This window comes from Balaenoptera borealis (assembly GCF_965194805.1).
Source record: "Balaenoptera borealis genome assembly, chromosome: 8".
Lineage (NCBI taxonomy): Eukaryota > Metazoa > Chordata > Mammalia > Artiodactyla > Balaenopteridae > Balaenoptera > Balaenoptera borealis.
The window spans coordinates 16,752,919-16,771,753 of record NC_138865.1 but is presented as its reverse complement, the minus strand read 5'-3'; the positions used below and the strand labels follow the sequence as shown (position 1 = coordinate 16,771,753).

General features: G+C 42.8%; 1 protein-coding gene across 1 annotated transcript in view; it reads right to left on the bottom strand.

Moving 5' to 3' along the window:
• Positions 1-15,806: 15,806 nt before the first annotated feature.
• Positions 15,807-18,835, bottom strand: part of GFRA2 (GDNF family receptor alpha 2) — a 303,828-nt gene continuing 300,799 nt past the window's right edge. Inside the window, exon 10 of the transcript XR_014248092.1 lies at positions 15,807-16,102. The gene's annotated coding sequence lies outside the window, so the exon portion shown is untranslated. The remainder of the gene's footprint in view (positions 16,103-18,835) is intronic.

Sequence of the window (18,835 nt, the reverse complement as noted above, 5' to 3'; positions counted from 1 at the left end):
CCACAGCCCCACCTACCAAGCAAACCCAGCCCATGTCTCTGACTCTTTTTACAAGTTAATATTCATTTCATCACATTTAATTAACACAGGGAGACTGGAGCTGTCTCAGCATCGCACCCAGCTAGCAGGAGCCCATGCCTCCCTCGGAGTTCAATCACGACGCTGTCTTACAAAATTAGCTTCCTTCCCCCTGATCTGAAGAGTCTGCGCCCACAAATATCAATCAACTTTATTGATATTTGTAATTAAAGCCACCAAATGGGTCACACTTGGTTGAGCAAGTTTGCAACACACACATTCATAATGGGAACTTGAGCATATTTGTATGTGACATTCAGTAGATAATAATCCCAGGCATTTCTCATTTTCAGAACATCCTGTGGGTACCAGCTAATTAAGGTTAGTATGTCTCCTGGGACAAGGGCCTTCTTTAGACCTACCTCTTTGATTGTCTTTGTTCCTGAAGTTTCAGGGCATCCAAGGGCCCAGAAAGCTGGGAGCAGGTTAAAAGCCATAGGGAGTAAACAACAGGTGTTCTCTATCTGACCTTGCCCATCTTTCAAGTTCCATCTTATCACAGCTTCTCTTTTGTAGCCTCCTAAGGAAAAAAACAATTTTTAACCGTTGGGAATAATAAGGAGCTCCAAGCTTCCCCAGAGGCTCTAAGGCTATTTCTCTAGGTTTTCCTCTCTTGACTCGACTGGTCCCTTCCATCCAAAAACTTAGGTGGACAAAGTCTGATTCATCCCTTGGTTCAAAACTTAAGGAGCTAGAGTGATGGCTGCCACCACCCAGTAGCACCATGTTCCTACCTCTATGCTGGCCCAGTTGTAGCTACACCCACAGGTTGTTTGGGATCCCAACTGGGTGGGTTTTACCAGGAAATTAGCAATAGGGTGACCTGTGATCTGGGTGGAGATCCAGAGCAGAACATGGCTCTCAGCTAATTAGTGGAGCAGAAGGGGTTGCCACTCACGGGCCCAGCAGAGGCCCAGGTTATCAGATCTGCTCACTTCTCATTTTCCCTTTGAAACCTCACCGCTCACATATACCCAGGGAGATTTAAAACCTTTTCCCCAAATCCCCTAACAGCACTCTTACAAGAAACAATCAGTCTTCAAGGGAGTTACTAGGAAGTCATTCTATCACAAAGGGCAGGGCAGGAGGATTATCCTCTCATGACCTAGAATAAATCCCTTCATTTCCAAACCCCTCAAGGATATAAGGGAATTCCAGGGGGAGCAGGAAGAATAGGTGGAGAGAGATAGCATGAAGACGGATGAAAGCAGACTACTAGGCAATGTTAGAGTGAGGGCATTTTTACTGTGTTATAACTTATGACACACCTGCTTCCCAAAATGATTTGAGACAGTTACAATAATAGGCACATAGCCAATAAAGCCATTAAAGTAGAAATAAGGAGGACATATAAATGTCTGCAGAGGGTGACACTGAGTAGCCATCATTCCCATTATCCCAAGAGCTGAGGTAGGAACAGTGGGTTTAAGTGAGCACGAGGTGTTTCATTGATCATCAAGACAACTAACTCAATTACTCAGGGGCTAACGATCCAACTTGTGTTTGATCCGAGCCTCTGGCACCAGCACTTTCTCTCTCCTTCTGCCTAACTATGAAGAATTTAACTGTTCAGCATGTATCTAACCAAACATGGCTATGAAAAGGCATGAAATCAGAGACTCTTACAGTTGGAAAGGACCTTCTACATCACTTAGGAAGACTTCCTACTAAGTCCAGGAGTTCTTTTCAGAGCTGCTAAATCAAAGACCTGTTCAGCATCAACTTGAATACCTCTAAAGACAGGGCACTCTCTACCTGATGAGGTATTTCTCCTGAGAGTCCATTCTACTGCTACACAATTTGAGCCATTAGATTCAAAGTGATTCTGGTAGGAGTATCAATTTTAAGAAATCATAAATATTATAAATATTGATATTAAGAAAACAGTGTGATATTACCTACTAAAGCTGAACGTATGCACACCTATGGCCTTACAATTCTACTCTTGGGTGTACACCCAACATAAATATTTGCACATGTGCACCAGAGACCAAAATATTCTCAGCATTATTCACAATAGCCAAAAACTGCAAAAACTAAAAAAGTTCATCAACAGTAAAATGGGAAAATTTGGATGCATTCAGAAAATTGAATATTCTAGAGCACAGCTTTCCAAAAGCATTTTCTGAATAAATGGTGCTAAACTTAAAAAAAAAAAAAAAAATGCATACAGACCAAAAAGAATGCATACAGTGTGATTACATTTATGAAAAGTTCAAAATAGGTAAAATTATACTTAGTGTTTAGTGATGAAAAATTAAACCACAAGTTTAGGGGTGCATACTTAAGTGGTAAAACTTTGGGTGGGAAGAAAAAAGTAGGGCCAGAGGGGAAGCTTCTGGAAGCCATGTCCTATTACTTAGCCATGCAGTAATGACACAGGCATTCACTTTGTGATAAATCATCAAGGTATTTTTTTTGTTTGGGGCACTTATCTATATGTGTTTTATATTTCACAATTAAAAATGATTAAAATATAAACTATCTTCGCAACTTTTCTGTGAATCTAAAATTATTCCAAAATTAAATGTTTATTTTTTTTAAATAGAGGTTCAAGGCCCCACTCCAGATTTGTTGAATTAGAGTTTCTGCAAATGGGGCCTGGGAATCCATATTTTTCAAAAGCCCTGGGGATGGGAACTACACTCAATATCTTGTAATAACCTATAATGGAAAAGAATCTGAAAAAGAATATATATACGGCTGAATTACTCTGCTGTACTAACACAACTAACACACATTGTAAATGAACAATACTTCAATTTAGAAAAAAAAAAAAAAACCCTGGGGAAATTCTCTTGCACAGCCAGGTGGGGAAGCATTGCTTTCTCCTATATGCAGAGACTTTTCCCCAAAGCTGAATGTCCCCAGAATCCTCTTCCATTCCTAGGATGCCTCAGTTTCCACTCCCTAAACACCCAGGGTCCCCTAGGGGTTCACAGTGGTGGAGGATCACCCACTTAACTCTGCCTGGCCAAAGCGTGGTACTGTAGCTGCATTCTTCCCACAAGCCAATGCCAGTCCAGCTGTTCACCACTGTGTTGATAGCTGGAGAAGGATGGAGTGGGAGAAGCCTTGAGGATGATCGAGAGGTGAGGTAAACACTAATGGTTAAAATGAGTGTTAAGAGTCTCAATACAACTGGGGGAAAAAGAGAATTAGTAAAGGAGACACAGCATAGCCTCTTAAACTCCCACTATGATCCTTCCAAGGATCTATGTTGATCCTTGCCCTCTGCCCACATTTATTTGTCTTTATGTCATGTATATCAATTTTCATTTGCACAAATGGATTGCTAATCCCAATAAAAAGCTATAGAATCAATTGCTAACATCTCATGCTAAAGCTATAAAAAAATTCTACATCTAACAGTTTTATTTTAAAATCATTTGACACGTGCATCAAAAATTTTATGTATGACATTTTGCTATCTAAAATACTATAATATTCCATTGTGCTATTTAAACTTATAATATTAAAAATAAAATTTAATTTCAATAAATAAATATATTTACAATAGAAACCTAATTACCCAGTTTGCTCTTTAAGTGGATGCTGAATGATATAACTAAAATACATGTTTTTTTTTTTTAAATGCATGTTTGCTTCAGAAGAGGAAAATCTTTTAAAATATTTTACCCCTACTTCTGTTCTTTATTGGATAAGTTGCACTGGACATCATGAGGCTTTTTTTCCAGTTTTATTGAGAAACAGTTGTAATATATCACTGTATAAGTTTAGGGCACACACAGCATCATGGTTTGATTTACATATACTGTGAAATGATTTACATATACTGTGAAATGAACCACGATAGGTTCGGCCCAACATCCATCTCTCATGTAGATATAATAAAGAGAAAAGAAAGAAGGAAAGGAAAAAGGAAGAAATGTCCTCCTTGTTATGAGAACTCCCAGGATCCACTCCCCTGACAGCTCTCCTCTGTATCGTACAGCAGCATTAGCTATAGTCATCATATACATTACATCCCCAGGACTTATTTATCTTACAACTGAAAATTTGTACCTTTTGACCACCTTCTCCATCCCTGCCACACCCCTCCCCCCTCCTCCACCCCCCCCCCCACCCTCTGCCTCCGATAACAACAAGAATCTGATCTCTTTTTTCTAAGAGTTTGGTTTGCTTTTTTTTTTTTTTTTAGATTCCACATATAAGTGAGATCTGACAGTATTTGTTTCTCTGTCTGACTCATTTCACTCCAGGGCCTCTGTTGACACCATGGTCACATGCCTTCTAGAGTCTTCTATTGTGCAACCATCTATTGAGCAGCTCTATAGGCTGGGCAGATTTTCTTATTCCCATTTTTAGAGGAAGAAACTGAGGCCAGGAGAAGCATTGAGTCTCAAGCCCACATCTCCTGGCTCCAGCTCAGTGTTACAGCCACAACACCGGTTGCCCCAGTGGCCTCTGTCAACAGAGCTGAACTTAAAGTCATAAAGATTCCCCCTAAAGACCCACGGGGCAGTGGGCAGAGACTAACCTTCTCTAGGAATAGGGAGGACCCAGATAATGCCAGGGAAGTGGGCCTTTGGCCATATGGCGGCCTCCATGGCTGGCTTCCAAAAACCATAGCAGGAAGCCAGTCAAGTTTAGAGCATCAGGAAAAGAGCCCGTGAAAGGCACGGGGAGAGAAAGCCAGACCGCATGGAACACGTTCAGTGAAGGCAGAGCAGGACATAATTAAGCCTAACTGTGTAAGCGCTGCCATGCTTTCAAGAGAGAGGGGTGCCAAGGTCTCGTGTTGCCTTCCATTCCATGCAGCCTACAGACCCCCATCCGAAGGTCACCCTCACTAACACTGCCCAAAAAAGCCACCCCCCTCCACCGCCAGGTGTTGCACTCATAGGAGCTGTACCAGGGCATATTAGACCAGTGAATGCATGCGTGCATGTGTGTGTGTGTGTGTATGTGTGTCAGTGCATGTGTGTGTCTATGTCTGAGTGAGTATGTCTCTGCAGCTGGACGTGTTCCATTTGCTTCTGGTGTATTATGTGCTTACACAGTCAAAACTAATGGAATCAGGTTGAGATTCAGATGACATCACGCTGGTGACTCACATCTTGATAGATGGATAGATTCTCCCCCCCTCTGCATTCCTTTCAAGGTAACCTTGATATGTCACACAGCTACTGGGGAATGCCAGGAAGGGGACTTTCTCATAGACGTTTGGGGTGGCCAACGTTCTGCGTGACCACGTTTGCAATCCTGGCCTGTGGGGAGATGGGGGGAAGGGCAAGGAACAAAGGTCAAGGCTAGTCTGCCCCAGGGACCAAGGGATGATTTAATTAGTGGGGTTGGTTTCTGGGCCAGCCAACATCCTGCAGGGGTAGGGACGTCCCGGGGCAATCTCAATGCAGACTGCGTTGCTCTCACTCCCTGGACGTGACCTTTCTTCAGCAACATTTTTCTTGCACACCCTTTCCCCCTGGAAAGTGAACAGGTATTGAGGGGGAGTAAATGGTGAGAGCAGCTGGAGAGCGTGGCAACAGCAGACAGGGGTGCAATTATGCAATCATTTCCGCTACTCGAATGTCTTGGAGGGAAGTTTTCATTGGGAAAATGCAAAGGAGAGAGGGTGACTCACACTCTATTGAGACAGCTCGCCCTGGAATGTGTGGATCCAGAGGTCAGACTGACATGGCTGAATGACCTCTAATTCTCAAAGTCCAAAGGTAGCCACCGAAAACTTCTCTTCCTTCTCTCCCCACTTAGCAGTCTCCATCTTTGCACTAGCTCCTTCCTCTGTCTGGGGTTTGGAGAGGTGTTCCTTCCTAAAACTTTACCTGCAGACACAGTGCCAGGTTTAACCAAGCAATCTGGGTTGTTCCCAGCAAGCTTCTTGCTGGTTTGTTTTTCAGAATGGTCTGGCTCTAGAAGCCCACCCTGTCTGAGTGTGCATGGGGCAAGCATCAGCCTTTGCCATACTTTGGGGCGGTCAAGTTTGCCACCCCACCAGGTAGACAGAACATAGAAACTTTGACTTCCAGAACTGGAAGCCCTCTTACTGACCATCCTTTCCAGTCTTCTCTCCTGACAGGTGAAGACACAGCGAGGTGAAAGAGTCACACAGGTAGTAAGTAAGTGGCAGATGAAGGATGAGAGCTCTGGGTCCCCGAGACCACCAGCACAGAGCTCTTCCTCTCTTGCTGCTCTAGATTCTTTAAGCTCTCCTCCATCTGCTTAGCAGATATGATAATACTCAGCATTTGAAAAGTATAAGGCGCTCCTTCTGGAAAATCCAGAAAAATGCCAAACCCTATTTTACTAGCAGAGCAGGGAGCAGGTAAATCATGTGAGGAGGAGCCCCCGAGGATACGGATAAGGTAAGGGACATGTCCATGTCATACACAAGACCACTGATCAAGGCAGGAAGTCTCTGGATGCCTGTCCTTGGAGAGCTGACTCCATCACTCCGCCCTGCATGTGAGAATGGGTCTCATCACTCTGAGGCAAGACTACCACCTCTGTTCTTCCCCTAGCGGACAAAATCATCAACAAGGCAGGTCTCCCAAGCCCTCCCGTTTCTTCTTCCCACTGTTTGGTCACCACTCCACTCCTACCCCCATGCCACATGAGTCTCTGCCTCTCTGCTGCTCAGGATCTCCGATCCAGAACCACCTCCACCCCATCTTCCCTGGACCTCACCCCATTCTCTGCACCTGAGCCCATCCCTGTATGTCAAAAATCCCACTCTCTTTTTAAGACCCTTCTCAAGTGCCACAACCTCCGTGAAGTCTTCCTTAGTTCCTCCACTGCAGCAAATATTTCCTTCCTCCTTGTGTTTTTAACCCTTTGTACACCCATTATCATGTGATAAGTGTTCAGTCCATGACGGCATTCTTGAAGAGAAGCTCCTGACCTGGCTTAGCCATCTTTGGAGGCTCTGGAATCTTGAGTCTGATTGTAGCATCCAACCGGATCACATAGAACCACATACATACATTTCTTTCACTTAGGATTTTATGAAAACAACAAATGGATTGGTCCAAAATGAACTCATGCAAACTCTGAGGGCAAACTATACTCAAGGACAACACGTACCTGTCTAGAAGGAATGATAAGGCCATACGGCAGCTCTGTTATCAGCCTCCGGTTTCTCCACCCTGAGGAGCTGGGAGAGACCCAGATCCATGGTGGTTGAAGAAGTGCTCTGTGTGTTCAGATTCTCTTCTGCCCCATGCCAGGCTGCCCTCTGAGTCGGGGACCCCCTTTCTTCAGGCCACTGATGCTGTGACACAGCCAGGTTGGTGTTTGGCCAAAGCACTCTCCTTAGACGTGCTGCGTCTCCACCATCTGATGCCCTCCCCATGTTTGCTGTCTTCAATATTCTCTGCAAAGGGCCGGCTGCCTGCTTCACTTCGATGGGCACAGCCATATGATGAAGTAGGTCTCGTCTCTCCAACAGATCTCTGTCTGTGTTTCTTTTGAGGATCAGCACTGTGGAGACAGTTTCAACCTGATTTGGAAGGAACTCAGTCCTTGGACTCCAAGCGAACATAGATTCCCCACTGTACAGTATGCTAACACTTCCATGTAACAGATTTACATACCTCCCCAGACACAAGAGCTAGTCAGCTTCACCATGTGTCACTTGAAAACAAACATGAAGTTACTTATAGTAGCCCTGAGTATGTTCTGCCTTTAATAATAATAATAATAATAGTAACATGTGTCTGTCCTTTCACCATTTATAAGGAAACTGTACTGCCAATGTATCTTTATATTCTCACAACAGTTCTATGAGGTATTAAGATATCAGTGCTCCCAATTTACTGTTGACAAAACCAAGACCAGACAGATTAACATGACCTGCATGTGATCACAGAGTAAGTGGCAGAATTAGAACACAAACACAAATCTTTCCAGTCTTCAGATCCTTGACACTCCACTGCTTTCTCTTTGCAGTTTCTTGAATCTCTTTCCTCCAAAGTATAAAGCCCCCAAGTAGCACTCCATACACTGATATCATCTCTCCCCTTTTGTCTCCTTCATAGAATCGTGAGTCTATATCTCATTTAATCCAAAGGTAATTCTGGAGAAATTTACCAAAGATCTGTTAGAGGGACTGCACTGGGGTAGACACTGTGGGGCTTAGAACTTGGTTGCAAGGTTCCCAAGGCTCTTCAGCTAATAAATAAATTTATCACCACTGGAGGACGTTATGCTAACTGAAATAAGACAAAGACAAACAGTGCATGATGTCACTTATATGTGGACTCTAAAAAAATAACTAAATAAATCACCTCTTCTTTCCCTGGAAATAATAAATAAATAAATAAATAAATGTATCGCCAAATATTATGGACTGAGAGATGTTAAGACATAACCTATCCATCCACACACCCCCAGGGATATTTTCATTTTAGGAAAGAAATCCTGGCACCAAGGAGTCTCAACCCAAAAGAAAGGACTCCCAGGGATGGAAATTCAGATTCTAGAGTAGACCAGTTGATGACACATTTAGGACAAGAATTGCTTTCTGATTTCTTCAAGTTTTTTGTTTTTTTTTTTTAAGGTAACACTTTACCCTCTCTTTTTATATCACTGTCCACTGGGTATCTGTCACTCTGACCTCCAAGCACACACCCGTGGGAGAAGGCGCTGCTCCCTGCAGTGACAGGACCTAGCATTTTTTATTCCCTAAGACCTATCCTATCAAAACCCAGAAGGATCCTCAGGGGCTGGGCTGCCAAAAAAATCTGTCTCCAAGGGCAAGCAGGACATCCACTAGGTGCCTCCCCCTCTCTGCAGCCCCTGCCAAACATCTCAGTCTTCTGATTACAGGAAGGAGTTGCTTCCTCCTGTTTCCCAACCAGAGCCCTCCTCTGACCCTAATAACAGGGTTGTTGAAAGCAGCCATTCCATTTATACAGCCAGAACCACACAAACTAAGATCAGCAGTTCAACAACAGAGCTGCATTTAGCAAAGGCAGGTAAGATTTAAGAAGAGAAATGACTTAGAATGGGGAGCAGGGAGGCATTCAACCATGAACTTGACTTCATAATGTTGTCCAAAGCCAGTGCTGATGATCGGTTTTACACTCCTTGATAATAATACCAACATTTAAGTTGGTTCTATATTCCTCCATAATGATTCCGTTCTTTTCTAAATTTATCATTTACAAGCACTTTCGCCCACAGTATCTCATTTAATCCCCACAGCAATCCTGTAAAGCGAGTGTCGTCATTGTTTTCAGAGAAATACAGTGCAACTCTGGAAAAAGCCCAGGCCTTAGAGGCAGAGCCTGAGTTTCAATCTTAGTTCTGTCTTTCCACTGGACCACTCTGCCCTTCAGGTAATAAAAAACCTCCACTTCAATGCTACCTGGAACATCAGGAGAATCAGGTGCTCAGCCCTTCTCTGCCTAGGTGACAGTTTCTAGGGCTGTGACAGGAAGGTGTATTGGGGGCTTTGTTCTTTTAAATATGCACCTGTCAGCAGGCCTGCCTACTGTTGAGGATGCCTAGGTAAGTACCCTTCTCTCCACTGATGATGGCTGTTTATTGTCCAGAGTGGGTGTAGTCACAACAGATGATCTGTCTGGCAAGCTCATTCAGGTCAGAAAGAATGGCTTTAGATCAACCACTCTAAAACCAAAATCATCTTCACAGGAGAACATCCTGCAGCACCGGATTCCTTCAACAATTCTGTACACAGTTCAAATTGTTCAGTTACCAGGGAATAGACTGTGTCAATAATGCATCTTGGCGGTTTTACCAGGAAGCTACATTGCACAAAATTTAAAATTCTAGTGGGCAGCATTTCTCAAAGTGTGTTCCAAGGATTCTCCCCAAAAGAGATCTGAAAGGGGTTGACTTGTGTCCCCGTTAAATGAAATGTTGAACTGTTAACCCTGGTACCTCTGAATGTGACCTTATTGGGAAACAGGGTCTTTGCAGTTGTAACCCAGTTAAAATGAGGTCATACTGGATGGAGTAGGGTGGGCCCTAATCCAATATGTCTGGTGTCCTTATAAGAAGAGGAGAGAGACACACAGGGAGAGCACCACGTGATGATGGAGGCAGAGCTTGGTGTGATGGGGCCGCAAGCCAAGGAATCACAAGGGTTGCAGGCCCACCAGACGCTAAGAGAAAGGCATAGAACAGATTCTCTCTGAGAGCCTTGAAGAGCCCATGGTCCTGCTGACACCTTGAGTTTTGGAGGACTTCTGGCCTCCAGAACTGTGGGAGAACTGTTGTTTTAAGCCACCCAGTTTATGGTACTAAGTTGCAGCCACCTCAGGAAACCAATGCAAGGTCTACGGTGACATAAGCTTTTCAAAATGATGGGTTCACCAGTGCCTTTCAACCTGAGGAAATTTTTGTTAAATATCCCACCATAAACCAGTTAAATCATAATCTCTGAGTGGTGGGTATTTTTCAAGTATTTCTTTAAGGCTCCCAAGAGATTCTGATGCATAAAACAAAACTGAAAAGGTTTCCTTACCTATGAATTTCTCAGCCAAGGCTAATATGCTGTGAATTACTGACAGAAGATATTTAGAATGCAGAATTTCTCAAGCTTATCTGACCACAGAAACATTTTTTTTTAATTGAACATCTTCTTCAAAACACACATGTAGCAGATTGGAAAACACTGATATCTTTTATTGGGTTTTTTATGGTCTCGGTGGGTGAATGGTAACACCTGCTTTGAAACCTTTCCAGGCCAGAATTATTGCTGTGATGCTCTATATTACAGAACTTGGCCTTCTTTCACCTACGTGTTCATGCTCTGGAATAGATGAGATCCTCTCACAGAGAAAGTGTGAAAGTTCTGGGTCCATTTAGCCAGCCACATTTCTTAAACAGACTCTTATATTTTCATTAGTAAACCTTAAAACTATCCTCTGTCTAGCTGATTGCCAAAGCATATGGCTCTATCTTTAAATGCTAACACTAGCTAGCTGTACTCATTCTCATCAACACTATGATTTTAAATAGTCTGTGTTCAGTCCATGTCAGACATAGTAGCAAAAATATCGTGTGTGTGTCTGTGTGTCTGTGTTTGTGTACACACACCCATATTTTTTCATGCAAGGTGTCCCAAAGCTCATGCATTCCATTATCTCACTAAACAGGTATTCTTTTCTTAATTGAAGTATAGTTCATTTACAATGTTGTGTTAGTTTCAGGTGTACAGCAGAGTGATTCTGTTAGACACAGATATAGATATAGATATAGAGATACACACAAACATATATGTATATATATATAAAATCTTTTTCAGATTCTTTTCCATTATAAGTTATTACAAGATACTGAATATTGTTCTCTGTGCTATACAGTAAGCCCTTATTGTTTACCTATTTTATATATAGTAGTGTGTATCTGTTAATCCCAAACTCCTAATTTATCCCTCCCCCCTTTCCCCTTTGGTAACCATAAGTTTGTTTTCTATGTCTGTGAGTCTGTTTCCGTTTTGTAAATAAGTTTATTTGTGTCATTTTTTTAGATTCCACGTATAAGTGATATCATATGATATTTATCTTTCTCTGACTTACTTCACTTAGTATGATAACCTCTAGGTCCATTCATGTTGCTGCAAATGGCATTATTTCATTCTTGTTTATGGCTAATACTCCATTGTACATATATACCACGTCTTTTTTATCTGTTCATCTGTCAATGGACATTTAGGTTGTTTCCATGTCATGGCTGTTGTAAATAGTGCTGTTATGAACATTGGGGAGCATGTATCTTTTCGAATTATAGTTTCTGTTTTTTCCTGGATATGTACCTAGGAATGGAATTGGTGGATCATATGGTAGCTCTAATTTTAGTTTTTTAAGGAACCTCCATACTGTTCTCCATAGTAGCTGCACCAATTACCATTCCTACCAACAGTGTAGGAGGGTTCCCTTTTCTCCACACCCTCTCCAGCATTTATTATTTGTAGACTTTTTGATAAAAGCCATTCTGACCTGTGTGAGTTGATACTTCATTGTAGTTTCAATTAGAATTTCTCTAATAATTAGTGATGTTGAGCATCTTTTCAAGTACCTTAAACAGATTTTCTTAACCTGCGGTTGGAGAGGGGCCCATGAATGTAAAAAGAAAACAAATGTATATTTAGTTTTTCACTAACTTCCTTTAGTTATGAATGTAAGCAACAAACCACAAATGTGGAATAGCAGTACTTCTTACTTTATCATCAATAGAAATCACAAACACTGAGATAGCTTCAAGAGGGTGGAGGAGTAAGATGCGGAGATCACCTTCCTCCCCACAGATACATCAGAAATACATCTACATGTGGAACAACTCCTGCAGAACACCTACTGAACACTGGCAGAAGACCTCAGACCTCCCAAAAGGCAAGAAACTCCCCACATAACTGGGTAGGGCAAAAGAAAAAAGAAAACACAGAGACAAAAGAATAGGGACGGGACCTGCACCAGTGGGAGGGAGCTGTGAAGGAGGAAAAGTTTCCACACACTAGAAGCCCCTTCACTGGCAGAGACAGTGGGTGGGCGGGGAGGAAGCTTCAGAGCCACGGAGGAGAGCGCAGCAACAGGGGTGCGGAGGGCAAAGCGGAGAGATTCCCGCACAGAGGCTCGGCGCCGACCAGCACTCACCAGCCCGAGAGGCTTGTCTGATCACCCGCCGGGGCGGGCGGGGGCTGGGAGCTGAGGCTCGGGCTTTGGAGTTCGGATCCCAGGGAGATGACTGGGGTTGGCCACATGAACACAGCCTGAAGGGGGCTAGTGCATCACAGCTAGCCAGGAGGGAGTCCGGGAAAAAGTCTGGAACTGCCTAACAGGCAAGAGACCATTGTTTTGGGTTGCACAAGGAGAGGGGATTCAGAGCACCACTTAAAGGAGCTCCAGAGACGGGTGCGAGCCGCGACTATCAGCACAGACCCCACAGGTGGGCATGAAACTCTAAGGCTGCTGCTGCAGCCACCAAGAAGCCTGTGTGCAAGCAGAGGTCACTCTCCACACCTCCCCTCCCGGGAGACTGTGCAGCCCACCACTGCCAGAGTCCCGCGATCCAGGGACAAAGTCCCCGGGAGAACACACGGTGCGCCTCAGGCTGCTGCAATTTCACGATGGCATCTGCCGCTGCAGGCTCACCCTGAATTCCGAACCCCTCCCTCCCCCCGGCCTGAGTGAGCCAGAGCTCCCTAATCAGCTGCTACTTTAACCCTGACCTGTCGGGGCAGGGAACAGACGCCCTCAGGTAACCTACACTCAGAGGCAGGGCCAAATCCAAAGCTTAGCCACAGGAGCTGTGGTAACAAAGAAGAGAAAGGGAAATCTCTCCCAGCAGTCTCAGGAGCAGAAGATTAAATCTCCACAGTCAAACTGATGTACCCTGCATCTGTGGAATACCTGAATAGACAACAAATCATACCAAAATTGAGGTGGTGGACTTTGGGAGCAACTGTAGACTTGGGGTTTGCTTTCTGCATCTAATTTGTTTCTGCTTTTATGTTTATCTTAATTTAGTATTTAGAGCTTATTATCATTGGTAGATTTGTTTGTTGATTTGGTTGCTCTATACTTATTTTTTTTAATATATACATATTTTTCCTTTTTCTCCTCTTGTGACTGTGTATGTGTATGCTTCTTTGTGTGATTTTGTCTGCATAGCTTTGCTTTAACCATTTATCCTAGGGTTCTGTCTGTCCGCTTTTTTTTCTTGGTTCTTTTGTTTTTTTCTTAGTATACTTTTTAGCGTTTGTTATTGATGGATTTCTTTTTTGGTTTGGTTGCTCTCTTCTTTCTTTCTTTCTCTTTTTTTATTACTTTTTTATTTTTTATTTTTCCTAGTGGAATTAGTTTTCATAACATTTTATCTAGGTCAATATATGCAAAATGTTTACACATAATCAATATTAAAAATATCAAGATTTTACACTTTTTTTTAACATCTTTATTGGAGTATAATTGCTTTACAATGGTGTGTTTGTTTCTGCTTTATAACAAAGTGAATCAATTATACATAAACATATGTCCCCATATCTCTTCCCTCTGGCGTCACCCTCCCTCCCACCCTCCCTATCCCACCCCTCTAGGTGGTCACAAAGCACAGAGCTGATCTCCCTGTGCTATGCGGCTGCTTCCCACTAGCTATCTGTTTTACGTTTGGTAGAGTATATATGTCCATGCCACTCTCTCACATTGTCCCAGCTTACCCTTCCCCCTCCCCATGTCCTCAAGTCCATACTCAAGTAGGTCTGCGTCTTTATTCCCATCTTGCCCCTAGGTTCTAGAGAAAGAGGAAAAGGGAAAAGAGAAAAAGAGAAAAAAAATATATATGTATATATATATATATATATATACGTATATATATATATATACGTATATATATACGTATATATATATATATACGTATATATATATATATATATATATATATATATATATATATATATATATATATATATATATCATTGCTCCCAAAGTCCACCTCCTCAATTTGGGATGATTTGTTGTCTATTCAGGTATTCCACAGATGCAGGGTACATCAAGTTGATTGTGGAGATTTAATCCACTGCTTCTGAGGCTGCTGGGAGAGATTTCCCTTTCTCTTCTTTGTTCGCACAGCTCCCGGGGTTCAGCTTTGGATTTGGACCCGCCTTTGCGTGTAGGTCGCCTGAGGGTGTCTGATCTTCGCTCAGTCAGGACGGGGTTAAAGGAGCAGCTGATTAGGGGGCTCTGGCTCACTCAGGCCGGGGGGAGGGAGGGGTACGGATGTGGGGCAAGCTTGCAGTAGCAGAGGCCGGCGTGACGTTGCAGCAGCCTGAGGCGCGCCGTGTGTTCTCCTGGGGAAGTTGTCCCTGGATCACGGGACCCTGACAGTGGCGGGCTGCACAGGCTCCCGGGAGGGGCGGTGTGGAGAGTGACCTGTGCTTGCACACAGGCTTCTTGGTGGCGGCAGCAGAAGCCTTAATGTCTCACGCCCGTCTCTGGGGTCCACGCCAATAGCCATGGCTCGCGCCCGTCTCTGGAGCTCCTTTAAGAGGTGCTCTGAATCCCCTCTCCTCGCGCACCAGGAAACAGAGAAGCAAGAAAAAGTCTCTTGCCTCTTCGGCAGCTCCAGACTTTTTCCCGGACTCCTTCCCGGCTAGCTGTGGTGCACTAGCCCCCTTCAGGCTGTGTTCACGCAGCCAACCCCAGTCCTCTCCCTGGGATCCGACCTCCGAAGCCTGAGCCTCAGCTCCCAATCCCCACCCGCCCCAGCTGGTGAGCAGACAAGCCTCTCGGGCTGGTGAGTGCTGGTCGGCACCGATCCGTGCGGGAATCTCTCTGCTTTGCCCTCCGCACCCCTGCGGCTGCGCTCTCCTCCGTGGCTCCGAAGCTTCCCCCTCCACCACAAGCAGTCTCCGCCCGCGAAGGGGCTTCCTAGTGTGTGGAAACCTTTCCTCCTTCACAGCTCCCTCCCAGTGGTGCAGGTCCCATCCCTATTCTTTTGTCTCTGTTTTTTCTTTTTCCTTTTGCCCTACCCAGTTATGTGGGGAGTTTCTTGCCTTTTGGGAGGTCTGAGGTCTTCTGCCAGTGTTCAGTAGGTGTTCTGTAGGAGTTGTTCCACATGTAGATGTATTTCTGATGTATCTGTGGGCAGGAAGGTGATCTCCACGTCTTACTCTTCCACCATCTTGAAGCTCCCCCATTTTTTTATTTTTTTATTTTTAATAATATATATTTCATTTTTTATTTTAATAACTTAATTTTATTTTACTTTTCTTTCTTTCTTTCTTCTTTTCTTTCTTTCTTCCTTCCTTCCTTCCTTCCTTTCTTTCTTTCTTTCTTTCTTCCTTCCTTCCTTTCTTCTTTCTTTCTTTTTCTCCATTTTCTTTTGAGGTGTGTGACTGACAGTGTCTTGGTGCTCCGGCCAGGTGTCAGGCCTGAGCCTCTGAGGTTGGAGAGCAAACTTCAGGACATTGGTCCACCAGAGACCTCTCAGCCCCATGTAATATCAAATGACGAATTGCTCCCAGAGATCACCATCTCAACGTGAAGACACAGCTCCACTCAAAAACCAGCAAGCTACAGAACTGGATACCCAACGCCAAACAACTAGCAAGACAGGAACACAACCCCACCCCTTAGCAGAGAGGCTGCGTAAGATCATAATAAGGTCACAGACACCGCAAAACACACCACCAAACATGGTCCTGCCCACCAGAAAGACAACATCCAGCCTCATCCACCAGAACAGAGGCACCTGTCACCCACACCAGGAAGCCTGCACAACCCACTGAACCAACCTTACCCATTGGGGGCAGACAACAAAAACAACAGGAACCATGAACCTGCAGCCGGCAAAAAGGAGACCCCAAACACAGTAGGTTAAGCAAAAAGAGAAGACAGAGAAATACACAGTAGATGAAGGAGCAAGGTAAAAACCCATGAGACCAAACAAACGAAGAGGAAATAGGCAGTCTATCTGAAAAAGAATTCAGAGTAATGATAGTAGAGATGGTCCAAAATCTTGGAAATAGAATGGAGACAATACAAGAAACATTTAACAAGGACCTAGAAGAACTAAAGAGCAAACAAACAGTGATGAACAACACAATAAATGAAATTTAAAATTCTCTAGAAGGGATCAATAGCAGAATAACTGAGGCAGAAGAACGGATAAGTGACCTGGAAGATAAAATAATGGAAATAACTACTGCAGAGCAGAATAAAGAAAAAAGAATGAAAAGAATTGAGGAAAGTCTCAGAGACCTCTGGGCCAACATTAAACACACCATCATTCGAATTATAGGGTTCCCCGAGAAGAAGAGAAAAAAAGGGACTGAGAAAATATTTGAAGAGATTATAGTTGAAAACTTCCCAAATATGTGAGGAAATAGTCAAGTCCAGGAAGCAAAGAGAGTCCCATACAGGATAAACCAAGGAGAAACAGACCAAGACATATATTAATCAAACTATCAAAAATTCAATACAAAGAAAAAATATTAAAAGCAGCAAGGGAAAAACAAATAACATACAAGGGAATCCCCATAAGGTTAACCGCTGATCTTTCAGCAGAAACTCTGCAAGACAGAAGAGAGTGTCAGGACATATTTAAAGTGATGAAAGAGAAACACCTACAACCAAGATTACTCTACCCAGCAACAATCTCATTCATATTTGACAGAGAAATTAAAACCTTTACAGACTGGCAAAACCTAAGAGAATTCAGCACCACCAAACCAGCTTTACAACAAATGCTAAAGGAACTTCTCCAGACAGGAAACACGAGAGGGAAAACACCTACAATTACAAACCCAAAACAATTAAGAAAATAGTAATAGGAAGACACATATCGATAACTACCTTAAATGTAAATGGATTAAAGGCTCCAACCAAAATACACAGACTGGCTGAATGGATTAAAAAAAAGACCCGTACACATGCTGTCTACAAGTGACCCACTTCAAACCTAGGGACACATACAGACTGAAAGTGAGGGGATGGAAAAAGATATTCCATGCAAATGGAAATCAAAAGAAAACTGGAGTAGCAATTCTCATATCAGACAAAAGAGACTTTAAAATACAGACTATTACAAGAGACAAAGAAGGACACTACATAGAGATCAAGGGATCAATCCAAGAAGAAGATATAACAATTGTAAATATTTATGCACCCAACATAGGAGCACCCCAATACATAAGGCAAATGCTAACAGCCATAAAAGGGGAAATCAACAGTAACACAATCATAGTAAGGGACTTTAACCCCCCACTTTCACCAATGGACAGATCATCCAAAATAAAAATAAATAAGGAAACACAAGCTTTAAATGATACATTAAGGATAAATTTAATTGATACTTATAGGACATTCCATCCAAAAACAACAGAATACACTTTCTTCTCAAGTGCTCATGGAACATTCTCCAGGATACATCATATCTTCGGTCACAAATCAAGCCTTGGTAAATTTAAGAAAATTGAAATCTTATCAAGTATCTTTTCCTAACACAATGCTATGAAACGAGATATTAATTACAGGAAAATATCTGTGAAAAATACAAACACATGGAGGCTAAACAATACACTACTAACTAACCAAGAGATCACTGAAGAAATCAAAGAGGAAATCATAAAATACCTAGAAACAAATGGCAATGAAAACACAACGACCCAAAACCTATGGGATGCAGCAAAAGCAGTTCTAAGAAGTTTACAGCAATAAAATCTTACCTCAAGAAACAAGAAACATCTCAAATAAACAACCTAACCTTACACCTAAAGCAATTAGAGAAAGAGGAACAAAAGAACCCCAAAGTTAGCAGAAGGAAAGAAATCATAAAGATCAGATTAGAAATAAATGAAAAAGAAATGAAGGAAACAAAAGCTAAGATCAATAAAACTAAAAGGTGGTTCTTTGAGAATATAAACAAAATTGATAAACCACTAGCCAGACTCATCAAGAAAAAAAGGGAGGGGACTTCCCTGGCTGTCCAGTGGTTAAGACTTCGCCTTCCAATGAAGGGGGTGCGGGTTCGAACCCTGGTCAGGGAGCTAAGATCCCACATGCCTTGGGGTCAAAAAACCAATACATAAAACAAGAGCAACATTGTAACAAATTCAATAAAGACTTCTAAAAAATGGTCCATATTAAAAAAAAATCGTTAAAAAAAAAAAGAAAAAAGGGAGAAGACTCAAATCAATAGAATTAGAAATGAAAAAGAAGTAACAACTGACACTGCAGAACTACAAAGGATCATGAGAGATTACTACAAGCAGCTATATGCCAATAAAATGGACAACCTGGAAGAAATGGGCAAA